This window comes from Melospiza georgiana, chromosome 9 (genome assembly GCF_028018845.1).
Source record: "Melospiza georgiana isolate bMelGeo1 chromosome 9, bMelGeo1.pri, whole genome shotgun sequence".
Lineage (NCBI taxonomy): Eukaryota > Metazoa > Chordata > Aves > Passeriformes > Passerellidae > Melospiza > Melospiza georgiana.
Genome location: NC_080438.1, coordinates 11,780,139 through 11,797,649, shown reverse-complemented (window position 1 = coordinate 11,797,649; position 17,511 = coordinate 11,780,139). Strand labels below are relative to the sequence as shown.

General features: G+C 39.6%; 1 long non-coding RNA gene across 2 annotated transcripts in view; it reads right to left on the bottom strand.

Annotated features, from left to right (window-relative positions):
* Positions 1-635: 635 nt before the first annotated feature.
* LOC131087032 (uncharacterized) overlaps positions 636-17,511 on the bottom strand; it is an 85,414-nt gene continuing 68,538 nt past the window's right edge. For both annotated transcript variants that reach the window (XR_009114829.1, XR_009114828.1), the window contains exons 5-6: positions 1,456-1,685; positions 636-827 (exon numbers count right to left, since the gene is read on the bottom strand). This is a non-coding gene — a long non-coding RNA (uncharacterized LOC131087032). The remainder of the gene's footprint in view (positions 828-1,455; positions 1,686-17,511) is intronic.

The window sequence follows — 17,511 nt, the reverse complement described above, 5'->3', positions numbered from 1 at the left end:
TCATTGAATCTAGACAATGTTGCCTCTATCTTCCCCTTCTCTTGGGTACCCTGCCATAACCTCTGACTCCACGCAGTAAAGTTCATCTTTACTACAAATTCCCTCATCTGGTGCGAGGTCTCAACTGAACCCCAACCCTAATAACCTCTCCTATGTTTCAGATGCTCACAAAACCCCCTCAGGTACTGTGCCTGTAAATGGATACCATAAAATATAGCCTGCCTGCCTGAGGGAAATTTCTGTTTGCCAACCAAACCCTTGGTATTCCAATAAAATTTACAAACCAGGTATCAGTGAAAGTCATGCATGCTTCTGCAAGACTTTTTTTGCACACAGGTGAATTTTATCTGTATTTTGTGGTTTTTCCTTACCTCATCCTTGATCTTAGCTATAGCCTGTGTAGCCTACTTACATCTCAGCTTGTACCCAACCACCCCATTCAAAAGCTGCAGCTAAAATTATCCTTTTCATGCTGCTAAGACCCTGACAGACATTCATATTCAAATCAAACCCTTCATCCTCTGTTTCCAGTTCACAGTTCTTCTCTCAAATATAAGGCCCAGAAAAACACAACACATACTTACCACTTGGCTTTCAATTTGCTCTGATTATTTTAAAACTTTCCTTCTCCCCATTATGCTCTTCAGGCTTTCATGTCTATTGTATTTTCTGTAGTGTTCTCAAGTTTAGTGGTCCATCTTGCTGACTGGATATAAACTCATGAGTTCACAAATTTATATTCTTCCATAAAAAAACATGCTTGAAGTGGGGAGGTCGTGCCAGGAGAAGAGGAGTTTAACCACTACCTCTGTGAGTCACAACGAAATCTAGAAAATGAATCACAATTATTTTGTCACAGTTCATCACACTTCTAAACATTTTAACTCAAAAAGAGACACTTTTAACTCAAATTTTAGGTCATCTTACCTAAAAACATGGAGAAAATCCAAGTAACTTCAATCTAAGATGGTGTCAAAGTATAATCTTTTTGAAACAATGCAAATATTCTGCAAAACTGTTTTGTTGTAAGAAAAAAACTAAAACCTGTAAAACAGGTAAACAGTTCATTTTCTTTCAGTGTATTGTTGTTTTGTTTTCACTTCTGACTCAAAAAGCTACTGACTCTGGAAAGCCAAAAAGAGAGCTGACAAAAAGTAAAATAATAATGCCCATCTTAGGCCTAATTTTATACTCCTCTGATTTCTTCTCCTATATCACTGAATTCAATTAGCTTACATTTATTTTCATTTAATCTATTTAATCTCTCAGTACTCATCTGTGACTGACACAAGGCCCTGTTGCCATTACCCTGCAACCGCCGCCTGCTCGCCCACGCTTTTTATCACCAAAGGAGCTCATCCTTTCCATTTCCTACCCATCAACAGCCCAGACACCAAGGCAGAGATGGAAAAAAAAAAGATCAATTAAAAAAATCAGTTTTATGAAACTCTCCACCTGATAATGTGTGCTCTCAGACGCAGACTTGTGTGTCACTGAGGCTCTCCCTGCTGCAGCTTCCCAGGGTTATCTAAACAGTGCTGAGCGTCCAGAGATGCTGCCCATCATCATTTTCATGCTGAAAGCTGGGAGGATATCTGTTCCTTGACTATGCTTCACTTTAATTATCAGGTTGCAATTAACACCCTGCCACTCTTTTCTGTTTGCTTTGCTCCATTTCCTGCAAACTGATTAAAAGAGAGAGAGAGAATAAGGCTTCCAGAACCTTAGTTTATCCAATAACATGATTTTATATCTGAAAGAACATTTTCATCTTTTAATTCTTTTTCTAATTACTTTGTGCCCTGCATTCAGCATTTCCCAAAAGTTGCCTATCAATGACATAAAAAGATTATCTTTTTCATGTTGCTAGCAGAGAGTCAGAGAGTTAAATCAATCTGAAATTATTATAAACCTTCAACTCATTTACCCCAGCCTTATTTCATCCTCTTACTTCCTGATTCAGGATTCCTGTGTTACACTGTTGTTATTGAATGCCTAGGGTGAATAGTTCCAGATATTGAAAGAAGTTTAACACTTAAGTAAAATTATGACTTATTATTAGGTTTTTACTGTAGAAAAAGAGAAAATCTTTAAAGATGTTATGCTGAAATCTTGAAAGTATTAAAAAATGTTTTATCTAAGGATCAAACACCTTTTGAAGAATGATAGGTAAAGCACAGCAGCTCTGCTGGATTCAGCTTGCACAATTCTCCTTACTTAATGTCTTCTTTTTTTTTCCTCTATGTAGAAGGCTTGCAAAATTCTCAAAACCACAGGCATTGGGGCAATTTAATTCACTGAGTTTCTACAGTAGGATTCAGTTTTCAGAAGTCTACAAATCCCTGGGAATTTTTTCATAATTCTTAGCTTTATACATCATAGGCAAGATGCAACAGAATTGGAAGAAAAGTGTTACACAGCAAAAAAGGCCATATAAAAATCATAAAAGAAACCCAAAGATGTAATTCTGGGTGTGTGTGTTCAGTAAATTCAATAAACAAATAATCTTTACATATGAAAAAACACGTTTTCCTAATATTCTGCCTGTACAGAAAAACAGAGTAGACCCCATAAACCAGCACGATGCACCTGCTGACTCCCAGTGCAGCAAGTCCTATTTGCCAACAAGGAAATGTTTCAGCAGATGAAAAAGCCTGTGTGGTTCTGAACCCCCAGAGACTTGCTGCATGGGTGAGATGTGCTGTCAGGGCACCAGTGACAGGGACCAGGCTGCAGCAGTCCTGCAAACAGGTGCCTTTCCAGCTCGAGTCCTCAAGCACAAAGAAGCCAGAGTGGCCCCAGTCTCCACAAGTCACTGTACTGTAAATTGGAAAACACCTTCTTCACTTGACCATTGAACTCTCCCTTCTTCAGAACAACCCTCTAAAGGAGATCATCTCTTATGGTGCAATATTCAAGGTACACATTAAACAGGGAAAAAAGCAAGAGTTATTGTGCAGTGGTTGATCTGTACAGTCAATTCTCTCACATTACATGTACTGTACTAATGTGTAATTTAATTTTTGTAGAAGCCCTTCTCCAGTAGTTTATGACCTTTCCATGGCGCATAGTTAAGGTAAAATTCATTTACTACAGTTCATTATCAGTAAGAATACAACACTCAAGAACAAAACACTTGTTTTGGTTATCCTCAATTGAACTTTGAGTAGCACCAGCTTCCTCCTGTTTGAAATAAAAATGTTACACTGGGTGGGGAGGTAATAGGCCCTCCCTTCTGCCTTGAATCCCTTCTTGCCATCTATGTAAATGTACATCCAACTGCAGTCACACTGCAAGCTTCCAAAAGCAATTCCATTTGCAGAGCACTCCAGCCAAAGCAAGGTTCCTCCTATCCTTTTTCCTCTCCATGCAGGAATGGCCACCTGTGGCAGCATCCTGTGCTCCTCCAGCCATGTTACCATTTCACAGCAAGCTAATAGGAGCAAGAGGAGGCTAACTGCCTGGAATAAGAGGATAAAGGTAATGGAGCAGAGACAGAATAGGAAATATGAGACATTTTAATGCTGTTGTAACTGCCTGCTTCTAGCAATTTTTGGCCCTGTGATTGTCTTATCTAAGATTCAGACTTTTCTGAGTTAACCAAGCTGTATAGCCCTGCACAAGGTGTTCATGTTCCTGTCCCTCTGGGGAGCACTGTTCTCTTTCTGAGAAAGACAAAGATAACCTTATGTCAGTGTGACAGAAACCTGGGGACTCAGCTGCATTTTAGCCAAAACCCCAGGTGAGATTAGGCTGAGTTTGAACCTCAAAGCAAGGGTAAATCTGAATTTGTATCCTCAGCTTATAGTGAAGCTCAATGCAGGCATCCAAAAATCAATGCACTAAAGCTAAAAGCTTAGTATGGAGTCCCCCAACCTGATTGCTCCTGATTTTTTTCACTTCTTTTCTTTGACTCTGAGCAGTACTTTTCAATCAGTAACACACTGGTGTCACAGAAGGCTGTACATTCTCACAAACAACCCTGAGGACACTCATTAACCTGAGGAATTCATTTTAGATCTTGTCCATTATGCAAATGAGAGGTACAATTTGTTCTCTTTTCTGTGTAGCATTATTGATTTACGTAACTCCAGGTTAGTCTTGACAACATACTTTTTAATCAGGAGAAGAAAACAAAATCAGACTTCTGAGTTCAAATAAAAAGGAAAACTGAACCATAGCTTTTAATAAATTAAAAAAAAAAGTAGGCGAAACTGCAACTAAAGGTGAGGTATGAAAATTATATTGACCATACAATGTCTATTTGATGCCAATCAATGAAGTAAATTGCCTGGAATGGATGACAAAGTATTTATCATCCTCGGATTGATTACATAAGCAAAATATACTTATTTTGATATACCAAAAATGGATTGTTCCCTGGGGGTTTGATTCAATGACAGACTTCTAAATACTCCAAACTCTATGCTTTCTAAAACCTATGGCAACTGATCCTTCCCAACAGAATAGTTCTCAGCAGCCTGCTCACAGATCTCAGAACCAGGTGTGGCTTTGGTGCCACAGGGCAGAGGGAGTGAGGTCTTCAGCCACACCCACCACACAATCCTTTCGGACAGCTCCAGGCCCTGCACATACCCTGGTACCCACCACGCTACTTCCCAGTTCTTAACCCATTTCCTTCAGATAACATGAGTAACAAGCTGAGTAACTTGCTAAAAAACACATATAAAATCAGTTTTCCTTGCAGCTCATGGAAAAGCTCACAGCAAGCCAAGAGCAAAGATAAATCATTTAAATGGAGACACCAATCGATGCAGTGATTGTAAACCTGCGGCACAAATGCCGGCTTCTGAGCACGGTGCTTCATCAGGGGAACGCAGGCACAGCCTGGGACTGCTCCTTGCTGCTGCCCAAAGCAGGCAGGCAGGGACAGGAGGCAGACCAGACAATGTGGACAGGGCAAGAAGGAAGAACCCTTGAACATGAAAGTGCTGAGGAGCAGCTCAGTGAGAGGACAGGATTCGATACTTGCAAGAAGCGCGGTTTTCCTCCTCTGAACACAAAAAGCACGTTCAAACTCCCCTTTGAATTTTGTGTCCTCACAGAAATGCAGTTCACAAAGGTGTCCTTTGTATGAGTGATTACAGAGGTGTTACTCTACATTCTCATCAGGATTTTTTACACTACCTATTAAGCACAGAATGTCCAGGATCACAGTGACCGTGAGCTTTCCTTACGGACTAAATAGAGAAATAGGAAAATAAGTTAAGACCACCTGCCAAAACAGACAAAAAGTCACCCACAAGCAACAGCCTCAAAGGATTTTGTATATTTTCTTGTACAAGATATGACCTCCCCAAAAATATTCTTGCTTTTTTCCCTTCCAATAAAGAGTGGATTTTGATTTTTTTTTCATAGAGTATTTAGGAATCTTGCTGCAGATATTAGAGATTCAATTTCAGAGATTTAAACAGGAAAATACAAAAGCCTATTGGGGAGCTATATGAAATAAGAAATAATCTGTACTGATATAAGCTCTAATATCCTCCTGAGTCCAGGTTACAGTTGCATTTCAAGGCTCCTTTTTACTCCCTATTAGCTTTCCTGCTCTGCCTGACAAAGAAGGGCGCTAGAATGGGTAAATACAGCAATGTTGCACTTTTGTGGTTATGCAGCTGTGGTTTAAATAAAATTTCACGATAAGATAAGCAATGGAAAAGACCTGAGGCACTGTGAAATATCCATCTTTGGCGGTATTCCGAATTTGACTGGAAAATGAATCAGGTGACCTCCAGAGACCCTTCCATCATAAATTATTCTGTGGTTCTATGAACTTTGGGTTTTTGCAATCCAATAAAACAGTTGATTGAAGGGTTTCTATTTGACTGTAGCTTTGAACAACTATGTTTTAAACCAAGCAAATCTGACTGTGACCAACCACAGTGAACCAGGAGCACCTCTGGGGCAGCTCAAGGCAGCAGCCCCTTCATCTGCCAGCAAAAGAGCTCCCACCACCAAGAGGAGCTGTGCCCAGACACCCAAAGCTGCCACCTGCTCTCCTCCTGCCTGTTTCAGATTGAAACATTTCTTTAAGCATACGTTTTCACAATATAAAACAATATAAAAATATTATATTCCCCTTCAGTGCAAGTTTTGAAATGCATAAATTGCTTTTTAACTCATTGGGGCTCTGAAATGTTTTTAAAAGCATTTTCTGTATAGTGTCAGAGGGAGCTCACTGAAGCTATCAGTCTAACAGTTCCTTTTGAGGGTTCATATGTGAAGTGGTTGCTGGATCAGTTGGGTAATGAGCGTGGCAGCCCAGAAGGAAGACAGACAAAAGCTGCTACACACCCATCTGCCCTCAATGTGTGCCTCCATCCTGGCTGGCACCAAGCCCTGTGTGTCTCTGGGGCTGATCTCCAGCAACAATCCCAGACAACACCATGCAGAGGGGGGAAAGGGCCAAGCTCACAGAGCCTTGTGTGTCACTGGGGCTGATCTCCAGCAGCCATCCCACACAGCACCATCCAGACAGGGGGAAAAGGGCCAAGCACACAGAGCCCTTCCCTTTGGCAGCATCCCCAGAAATGTTTTCCTGACGTTTCATGCACTGAGATGCTGGCAGGTTTGCAAGTGACAGATAGTGAAGGACTGACCACTGTGACACAGTGCAATGGCAAAGAGCTGGACTAATAGGCTCCTAAACACCATCTGATTGCTTTGGCTACCAGAGTTAGCTCCATGGACCACAAGTTCTAAGAATGCAAATTTCAGCTACTCAAAATGTGTGTGACACACTACTTTAAATAAATTAATTAAAAAACAAACTCCCTGAAACCAAGGCTTTCCTAGAATGATGAAAGGGATGAAGACAGCCTTTGCTGAAGAAGAGTACCTAGCTCTTGAGCATTTTACTTGTCAATGATGTCAAAAATATTGCTTACCTATGTTGAAGGTACACTGTTCTCTAACATGTAAATCTCCTATCACAAGATTCTTACTGGAGAAAGCTATTCAATCACAGCAACAATCTGCTTATGTTTTAAAATGGGAGCTGAAAGTTCAAAAATAGTTATAAGGTACGTCAAACACAGCCAATGCATTAACCAGCCACTTGCCTTACTCTCCTGAGGGCTGTGAAATATTCAGTTTTACTGCAGGAAAAAAGGAGACTAGCAATACAATTTTTTTCATCTGCCTGTGCTTTCTGCCTGGGATTTAATCCTGCATATAGATACACAATATTATTCCCACCCAAGCTATCTGTTTTGCATCACAAAATGAACCATTCCCCATTTGAAAGGGCTGTCAGTTATCCGTGTTTTGTTAAGCATAAAGCAATACTTGCTATTCCAAATCCCACACTGACAGTCACTTCTTAGGAATCTGAATAAAGTCACTTGAATTATTTAGAATAGTGAATAGAATGCATTATTCCATTGTTCTAGTTCTACAATTAAATCAAGATAACAATATACTTTCAGTTAAGTACATGCCAATGTTTGACCCTGATTGAGACTGAGGTAGATTCAAGTCGTGCTTCTGTGAGGAATAAATCATGATACTCCAAAAAAATAGAGGTGAAAAACAGGGCATTCTGATAATCATTTTAGGAGCAAGGGCTGAGACACTCCAAGCAGATAGGACACGTATAAGCAAAATGTAAAACCTAGTTAAGGCAGAGTTTTATTGGTATAGACCTGCTGGAGGACACATCTCTTGGATAAAACTGACTACGAACACTAATAACTGCTGCTTACATAGCCTAGAACTAATGTGTTTCCAGAAAGCAATTCAGTTGGCTGATAGATATACTGGATTTTTTAATAAGGTGTTTACCTTTTTCATTCAGAATTTAGGAGGCACAAGATATTCCTGTATTGTTCTTCAGCATATTTTCGTGTTAAATTTTTCATTTCCCCAAAAGCATGGCCAACTCACAGCACTGTGCCTGCTCTACGTGTGCTTCTAGTAATCATTTATGAGGTGTGTTTTTCCTCAGGCCTTTGAATCTTATTCTTTAGAAACACAATATATTGTGTTTTTTCAGAGAAAAAAATTTCCTAGAGACGTCTTCCCCATCATAAACATTAGATAGAATTAGTAGTCCAATATAAAGAGATTAAACAAGCTGGAATAATGTCTATTCCAGCCCAGAGATGCAGAGTAACAAGGGCTAAAGAGAAAGCATGATATTAGAAAACAAAGCTTTAAAGCTTCTTCATCATAAATCGAGTTTATGTTTAAAAGTAATAATACTGTGAACAAGAAGGCTGCCTACAACCTGTGGTTTATGAAACTGTCAATACTTGAGTCACATTTATCTCTAAAGCACTTTTTTTTCTTTTGTTTTATATGTTATCATCAATGAGGAAAATCTGTAACATAACTGTCTCAAAAGGAAGAATCCAGATTTCAAAACCAAACATGGCACCTGAAGTCAAATTTCATAAGAAACTTCTCACTAATGGCTTTGACATATTCAGAGGATTACACTGATCTACCTCAAGTTTGCTGAAGCCACTTCTATGAAGTAACTAAACTTACAATTGTCCCAAAGTTATTGTGGATGTGGTTACAGCAAAGATCTACAGAAATATCAAACTATCCAAAAGTTGTCCAATTGTCATATTTTATGATAAATATACCCATTAGACCATCATCTTTAAACACATTTTGAAAGTACTCCTAAAAGAAAAAACTGTATTTGGTCATGTCAGTAACTATGCTCAGTAATAAAAATTACTGGGGTAGCAATGAGGTTACTCAGGGGATAATAGCAGCCCTGGAATGAAATGAAATTCCAGAAAAACAAAGGAAGCAAGCCAGCTCTCTTCTCCAAGACACCTTTCCTAACACACCCGTAAATAACAAACCTTCACAAACATAAGCAACATCTTGTCACAGAAAAGCACTACAATGTTTATACAATTTTTCCATAGAGAAAACATGACAGAACAAACTATATGTAACAGACTAGTCACATTACTAAATGTTCTCAGGGAGAACACTCTAAGCCACTGGTAGAACTAGAAGGAACAGTCCAGGTTCAACACTTATCTAACAAAATAGAGTCTTGTGATTTTTACAACATAATTTTCCTGAATGAAAAAGAAAAAAATTGGTTTTAGAAAAAAATAATGAATAAAGAGGATCTATAGAGAACGTAAGTAAATATAGCACAATGACAACCAAAAGAAGTAGATCTTTACCACCAGGGAGTTGAGGAGGAAGCTGAGTGGCAATGAATTCCAAATTTCCATACCTTACCTCAGTTACAGAGTTAAAAATAAACTCTACCAGTCCAGAAGACTGCAGTGTGTCCTGTTTTATTAATTTTTGTACACAAGTGTGACAGTTTGGAGACTATGCCAATGTCAACTCCTCAATTCCACAATTTCATTTGACTTGGAAAATAATCTTTACTATGGACTGAAGAATTCATTCTCCAATTGTAGCTTGACACTTAGAGAAAGACCACATCTGGAAAACCCTGACAGAGATCAGTGCCCACAGTTACTGAATGGCTTAACCTCAGGAAAATAATGAATTTACTACCAGGAAAGGATTAGTTTTTCAGTGAGTTTCTTCTTGTTGAAGTAAGAGTCTAGGACTCCTGCTGCATATGCAGTAATATAAAAATTGCAGTTTCTCTCCCTGCCATTCCAACCCAAATGTCAAGACTCAATTTTAAAGATAATTCCTTTTGAGCTAAGGAGTTTGTTTTGCCTCTAAAAGCAAAAGCCCAGCAAAAAGAAATGTGGAGAGATCAGACCCAAAGAGAGAGCTTTTGGGCAACCTGCAGCTCTCTTGAGAGGGCAGAGAGCCAAGCCAGTGCTCAGCAGGAGTCAGGACATCACAACCAAGCAGGCAGGTGTGGCCACTAAGGGATCTATCCCTGATGCAAGGAAACCCAGAGTGCCAAAGCCAAGAAAGGGAGAGCACACAGGAAAAGCTGGTCTGACCAGGCACAGCACTTCCCAGACTGGCAGCACCTGCTCCAGTTGTTGTCCAGACAGCAGCATGGATGCTCTTGTAAAAGACATTCTTACAGTTGTTTAGATTTTGGAAGAACTACCTCATGAGGCACTTGCAGAAGGAAGAAGTTGTCTGAAACTCATTTTGACTTGAGCTTTCAACATGTCTCTACGAGTATCTGGTTTCAAGTAAAATGAACATTTATCTTAATTTTCTTCATTCTCCCCAATGCAAACTGTGTCCCTCTTGGTGTCTCCCAAGGAGATGGAGGTTGCAAAAACAATTTGGTTTTGTTGAATTGGTTCACCAAAGCAGGAGGTGCTGTTTAGCATTTTAGCATGATCTTAGTTTCTTCTTCTTTTCAGATGAGGTTAAAAAATTATGCGCTCTTATGCTCTTGGAGTATTTCATACTCCCATTTGAAAATATATGCAAATCAAGCTTCAGAGTCTGGAGTGGCCAGTCCAAGTGTTCTATTTTATCCATTTCAAAGGTTGATGCTCTGTGCTTTCTCACATATTAAGTAAATCTTTCTATATACCCCTTATAAAAATTTAAGCTCATGCTCTTGAAACGTACAAGTGCTAAGAAAAGAGGGGACATCTACAGGATAAAAAAATTATTAGAGCCATAAGAGTTCAAGAAATCCTTGTTCTCTCTGGGCTTTTTCAATTATGCCAGGTTTGGGAGGAAGGGATTCATCCATTCCTCCAGCAGTCTATTCTGCATTGAAGGCAGGCACAGCAAGTCATCAATAACGAGAGGAAGAGATTTTATATCTACAAAACATATGCTGATAGACTTGGAAAAGAACTATTTTTGCTTAATATTTAGCCTCCTCTGTAACCATGCACTGCTTACAAAAAAATGTCCCAACCTTATTATCAGTGCTGTACAAACATTAAAAGGCTGATCAATTCCATCGCACAGCCCGGCTTGGATGTTTATTGTAAAAAACACAGCAATAATTATAAAAAATACATATCTAATAACCACCTTTTCCCTTTACCCTAATTTATGATGTGCAGTTTCCCAGGCAACAGACTAGTCCAGGGAGTCTGTAGACCTCTGAAATTTTTTCATTCAAAATATGAACCATTGTTAACTGAATCTATGTCAGCTTACACAGGTTTGCTTTTCTTAGTCACCTGGTGTGCCCTGCTCACAAGTAATCCCTCTATATGCTGCAACAGACACATTATGTGTTCAAACCCAGTATAATAATTTGATTTTCCAAGGCAGTAGAAGACTTTTTCTTGTTTTAAAAAGGTATAAAAATGGGTGCACACAGGTTTGTGATCCCCCCATCATGCCCTCTTTCCCCACTGCTTTCCTAAGCATGCACAGAAAAGAACTTTCACAAACCTCAGATTTGGCATCAGTTTTTGGACCAAATTGTGTAATATCTTCTGTCCCATAATGTCAAAACCAACCCATTACACTAGTAAAAGAAAAACAGTCAACAAAATGGGTATTTCTGCCTTCAGAACCTCTATAAGCCTATCCCTAAACATCACAAATATGCTGAAGAAGCACATTTAATTAAGAACACAAAATGTCCAAAAGGAAAACATACCAATTCTGTTAATTGTGCCGTCATTCCTGTAAAACATACCTGAGCAGAAAGCAGTCTGCGACCTGTAAACAAATGCACAAATGTTTCTCTACTTCCAAGCTGTCCTTTGTGAAGAGTCTGAGATGATAAACTAGGTCTACAGTGACAAGTTTCACTGCTATATGCCTGCTCCTCAGCTGAGCTAAATGTACATCATAAAGCATAAGAAGCTATGTAAGAGCCAGTTATGTCTTCCTATTTTGGGATTTTTTTTTTAAACTCACTCAGAACTTACGCAAAGTATGTCACTTCAAGCCTAATGCATGTCATAATCTGTTTTTTCTTGCATTGGTCATGTATCTGCTTCACAGTCTTGCCAACAAGGCAGCACAAGAACCAGCATGTCAGGGACTCCTCACAGCAGTGAAATTCCCATTTGGCTCCGTAGGCTGCTGTCTGTCTCCATGCACTACACAGATGGAAGACAAGTTCACAAATTGAAGACAACTTACCAAGATCTAAGAGTTCAACCAAACACTAAACATGGATTTCTCTTACAGATCAGTCACACATGCAGCCACTGACATCTCCATGGAAAACTGTCAGATATATTGCCTATTTAAAAAAAGCTTCTTACAATAAAACAGAAATCCAGGAAAAGGCAATATTAAACAGGTGGGGGGTTTGCTGATTTTTCTGTTTGCTATCATAAAAATAAGGGGATTTATTTTTACTGTTACTTTTTTTCTCCAGGTTATTATAAATATAGGATAAAGTCTGATACCTGGGGCCATATTTTCATACACCATCACCATCCCAGTGCAAAACCTTTAAATCTGGCCTGAAAATATATTAAGATTCCTGGACCTAAAATAATCTGTGGAAATACTTTGTGCATCTCAAGACAAGACTGTATGATTTCACTGGGTGTAAGTTAGAGCACTACTGATTTATTTTTTACATAACATCTCTGACCAACATCTAGTTTTTGTTCTGTTTGTTTCTTAGCTATACAAGAACAAGAGAATGAAAATTTTCCCATCTTACCAGCTTCCTCTCAAAGTCAATAACTTGATGTCTATACTGCAGGAGTCTTGTTTAGAAAGCAGATATTATAGGGACATCGTCACTTTTTAGAAGTTGCTGCTCAAGCTAACTGAAAAACCCCTGTGAGAGAGGTTTTTAAGCAAGGAAACGGGTATAACTTTTTTATGTATAGAACTAGTTGATGTATAGAGACCAGTAATAAAAGGCCATAAAGTACTTCCCTCACTCCTTTTATACTAAACAATGGATTTTCCCCATTGTAGTAGACACCTAAAAGCAACGGTTGAAAAAGAGTTAAAGGTACAAGAGCAATTAACTGTTCAAATCAGAAGTGTTGGCACACCAAAATGGAACGAGTTCAAACTTCTGCTGTGCATCCTTTGTTTCTACTGCTATAGAGTTCCAGCTTTCCCACTTCTTCTCTTTTCTCACTTTCAGATTTTCACTGCTGAGAATTATAGGAAGAGAATATGTTTTCCAACAGCCATTTTAATTTTAGGAACATCTACTTGGTTGCTGAATTTTAAACACAAATTACGATATGAATTCAACTTTATTGTCAAGAGGCATTTCACAAAAGAGAAAACACAAAAGGATTTGTGGATGAGCTCTTAATTCTGATAATGACTTCTTTTGGACTGCCAGGTAGCCCAGGAGTATAAAGCAATGTTGAAGTGAAAGGGGAGGTAAATTCTACCTTCAAGAGTGTAAATGCATATAATATATAATAATTCTCTACAAAACTAGGAAATGCTGACAAACTCTAACCTTGGAGAAAAGGGCATAAAAGATGTGCACAAGCAAAGCTTTTGGGAACTAATACAGGAATGGCAAGAGGTAATCTTGGAAGGCCGCTGGGGTTAAAGAGCTAATTACAAAGAATGTCAATCAAAAACAGTTTATGCAGCAGAAGATCTCAGTGGCCATAGTCTACTGATCTGGGAATTGGAGGAAATTAATCAATGGGAAGCATGAAGCAAAACCATGATATGAGCTGCTTAACTGCCAAGTCTACAAAAACTCTTAATAGCCATAAAATTCAAATTTTAGCAATTATTTCTCTTTCCTTCCTATTAGCTGGGGTCATGAGGAGGAGTCTGAGGCCCTCAGCCATCCTCCAAGGAGGAGGTTAACAGCCTCATTAATTATGAGGGGCACTCTTTTAAGTGCTATTGAGATCAGTGTAAGTTTCTGCAGGGTGTGAGATCATGCTAACAGCGGCCACCTCACTGTGACCCTGAGCTGTTAATGCACGACTCCTGTTTCAGCGTGTTCACGCCCCATGAACAAATGCTAACATGGCAAATGCCATCATGATTGCTCAGTGCACTCAGAGCAACTTCTCAGGCACCCATGTCCTGGGAATTTGGCAGGCAGGGAGGCAATCTGGTGTTTATACTACATGGCACATGTATGAAACACTTCTCCACTGGTGATGAAGCTAGCAAAGAAGGTCCCAGCTGTTAAGCAAACAAGTATCAGCTGTCATATTCATCACCCCCTGAATGTGTCTGCACCTCCTTGGATGAATGTCCTCATGCACCTTCCCCAGATGCCCCAAACCCCAGTGGCCTCTCTGAGACGTGACTTCATGACTGCACACTTTGTCCCCTCATTCTATTCAGCAGCTGACCACTCTTCTTTGGGGAAATAATGCTGATGGAACAAGGTAGAGGAACCACAGAAAATGGTTTCATGATTTCAAGATGAGTACAGATAGAAGAGCGAGTGCAGCAGGGATGATCCTGACCTCACCACATCATCTCTGCAATCTGTTAGCCCAAAACTGCTTCTGCTTCCCCTCCACTCAGCACAGACCGTGTGGTGTCTGCTGTCACTGCTCACTCATCTCAGCAGTATAATGATGCAAATTGTAGGTCATATCTGACTGTGAGAAATAAAGGTTCTATCCATAAATAATGAAGACCTTTTTCCTTACTAATTCATATTTCTGTTTAATTCTTCAGATTTAAGAAAGAAAACAAAATTTACAAATTCCTTTGAAAATTCTCTAAATTGTATGTTTATAGTTGTAATTTCAATTTAGGGTCCTAAAAAAATACTGATTGACCTATTGTAAATGTATCTCTGAAAACTATAAAAATGGCAATATATATTGGGCAAGTATACAGAATATTTCTGATTAAAACCAGAATACTAGAACACTAGGAATTACTTGCCATGTTGGTCAGTAGCTGTGGGGCCCTCTGCAGTTTTACAAGACATGAACAATTTAGTCGCTGTCTCCAACTCTCATCCAAATTTCTGTTTTATTGACCAGCATTAAGCAAAAATATTACAACAGGACTTCTGAGACCAAGTCAAAAGTTAAGGCAAGGTGTATACGGCCACAGAAGAGACAAAAGAATAATAGAGCAGAGAACGGAACTTGGCTCTTCCATGTCCTAAGAATTAGGTGTAGTCACTCAGCAGAGGTCTGTGAAGAAAGCACTGTAGCTCCAAGCCAGTAAATGAGACATGTCCACTATGGTAATGTGAATCAAACTCCCACATCTTTCCAAATAAGTGCACTGCTAGGCCATAATACAGGTTTATTTCCTCCATTTTTTATGGAAGCAGATAGGAAAGGTTAAAATTCAATTTCACAGCAAGGCAGAGAGAAAGAATTTTTTTATCTTGAAGATTTTTAATACGAAAACTGTTTCATCCATTTTCAATAATCAGCATTGCTGAAGCTAATTCACAATAAGGAACTCTAAGTTGCTACCTTTCCCAAGGCCACTTGGCTTTCTTCACACAAATAAGCATCCTAAAATACAGGGTAATCTGAATTTTGAATTTGCAGTTCACTTACTCTCAGTTGGTTATGCTGTTCATACAACCACTTCTATACATTTCACTGATGATGCATTGTGCTTCTCTAACCTGGCATATTATCAGGTAAGCTGAAGGGCACCTTCACCCTTCTTCACAGATTCCTTTTGCCCCTCCAAACATTATCTCTGCTCCCCTGGCTCCCTAGTCTTTGTCTTACCCTTCCAAAACATTCATTTTTGGGGAGTTTGCAAGGCAAAAATAATGAGCTACATCCTGCTAAGGAGTCTTGGTGTCCCAGCCCTGCCAGCCGCTCCTGGCTCTGCTCTCCCTGCTGCTCCTGAGATCCACTGAGTCACTGCTGGGAAACACAGCCTCTTCCTCCAGCACCAGCTGCTCTCAAACCCAACAACAAACTGGAAATAATATTAGCTCTCTTTCACAGGGTAGAACAGTATCTTACGGCCAGCCCCACTGGCTTGTTTGGGGTTTTTTTCTCACATTTTTCTTAATGTTTCAACTGTGTCATTCCCTCTCCCTCACCCTTGAAAACTGAAAAACATAGTTAACCATCATAGTCAACTACCAGCAAGGAAAGGATCACTTTTAAAGTTTCAACATGCAAATTTTATAGTTGGGGTAAACTAAAACAAAGAATCCCAACAACCTCATCACTTTCTCCTAAATCCATATATTTTCATGGATTTCATATTTTCTACATACCTTCAAAATTTATATTATATTCTCTATGTTATGGTAGAAATAATTGCCTCTCCACTGACAACTTGTCAGGTTTCAGGATGATGCAATATGAGAAGACAGAGATATTATCTTCCAGATTTATAACAGAAATACTCCTCACAGACCCTTAACTAATGCAGTGGAATCGAGTGCCACTGCAATATACAATTATAGTAAAAGTTATGCTATCTGAGGTAAAAGACTCTCTGCACACACCTGAGTACTCTCCTAATAATTTTTAAAGGTATGAATAGCATAAAAAATTATAAAAACCAGCTTATTTTCACAGTGGTCTTTTCTGGTTTACATATGAGTCTTCAGCTTCTTTGATCAGTTTTTTTAAATGTTTTGGGTTGTTTTTCTTCTTTTCTTCTTTTTTCCCACTGTCTGTCCCCACCCTTGCTCTTTATCAAGATTTCTCTATGAACCTTTCACCATGATGATATCAAGTACATAAGCAGGCTGCTGAAAAGGGAAGGATTAAAAATATAAATGTGTGTGTGTGTATACATATATACACATGTACCTACGTATGTGATAGCACCTAAGGCAGGCTTCTAATTGTGAATGTGTAAGCAGAGTATTCACCAGGTTCCCAGATGCCTTTTGTAAAGAACTGATTAAGTTCTGAATATTTAGAATTAGAACTAAATATACACAACTGATGTTTTCTACATGAAATATTCTGTTCATCTCAGAGGGACCTAGTTTGTTATCAAGGGAAAAAGATCCAGTAAGAAAATGCACAGATAAAAGCAAATGAAAAGACACTTTCAGCTCATAATTAGAGGCATGATGTATTCTTTTTAGATTTGATACACACAGAGAAACCCTTGAGATACTTTTCCCATACAGCTTCATAAGAGGAAGAGCCAGAGGTCTGAGGATGAGCAGCCAGCAAGTAAAGCAAAGCATGAGCAGGGCCCTGTGCCCCAGTGTCACAGTGCTGCTCTGGGGCAGGATGCTTCAGGGGCTGGCCTGGCAGCAGCCCCCACGTGAAATGAGCTGCTGGCAGAGCCCAGCAGAGGGGCTGCTGTGCCCTGCCCGGCCCCAGCTCTGTGCTGAGGGGTGTGCAGCTGCCCAGGCACTGACCTAGCAAGGTGCCACCAGCCAAGTGCACCCAAGGCACTGCAGTGCTTGTCACAGAGCCTCTGCTGCTGCACGGGACACGGCGTTTGTCCCAAGGAAATCCCTGCTGGAGACAGTGACACCAAGTTGGCCGTGGCACAGACTGGGGGCTGCCCCAGGAAGGCAAACTTCAAAGCCTGTTACCAGCAGCAGAAACCATTCTGATTCCATGGCTAGCTAGATCAAAAATGCCACAGAAGGTTAATCCCTGCTTCCAGAAGATCAAGAAATGAGTGCAAAGTGATTAGGCAATAATCACAGAACATTTCTAAAATTATGTAATGAAACAGACATGCTGGAGACAAACCTAGAACCAGTGCCCA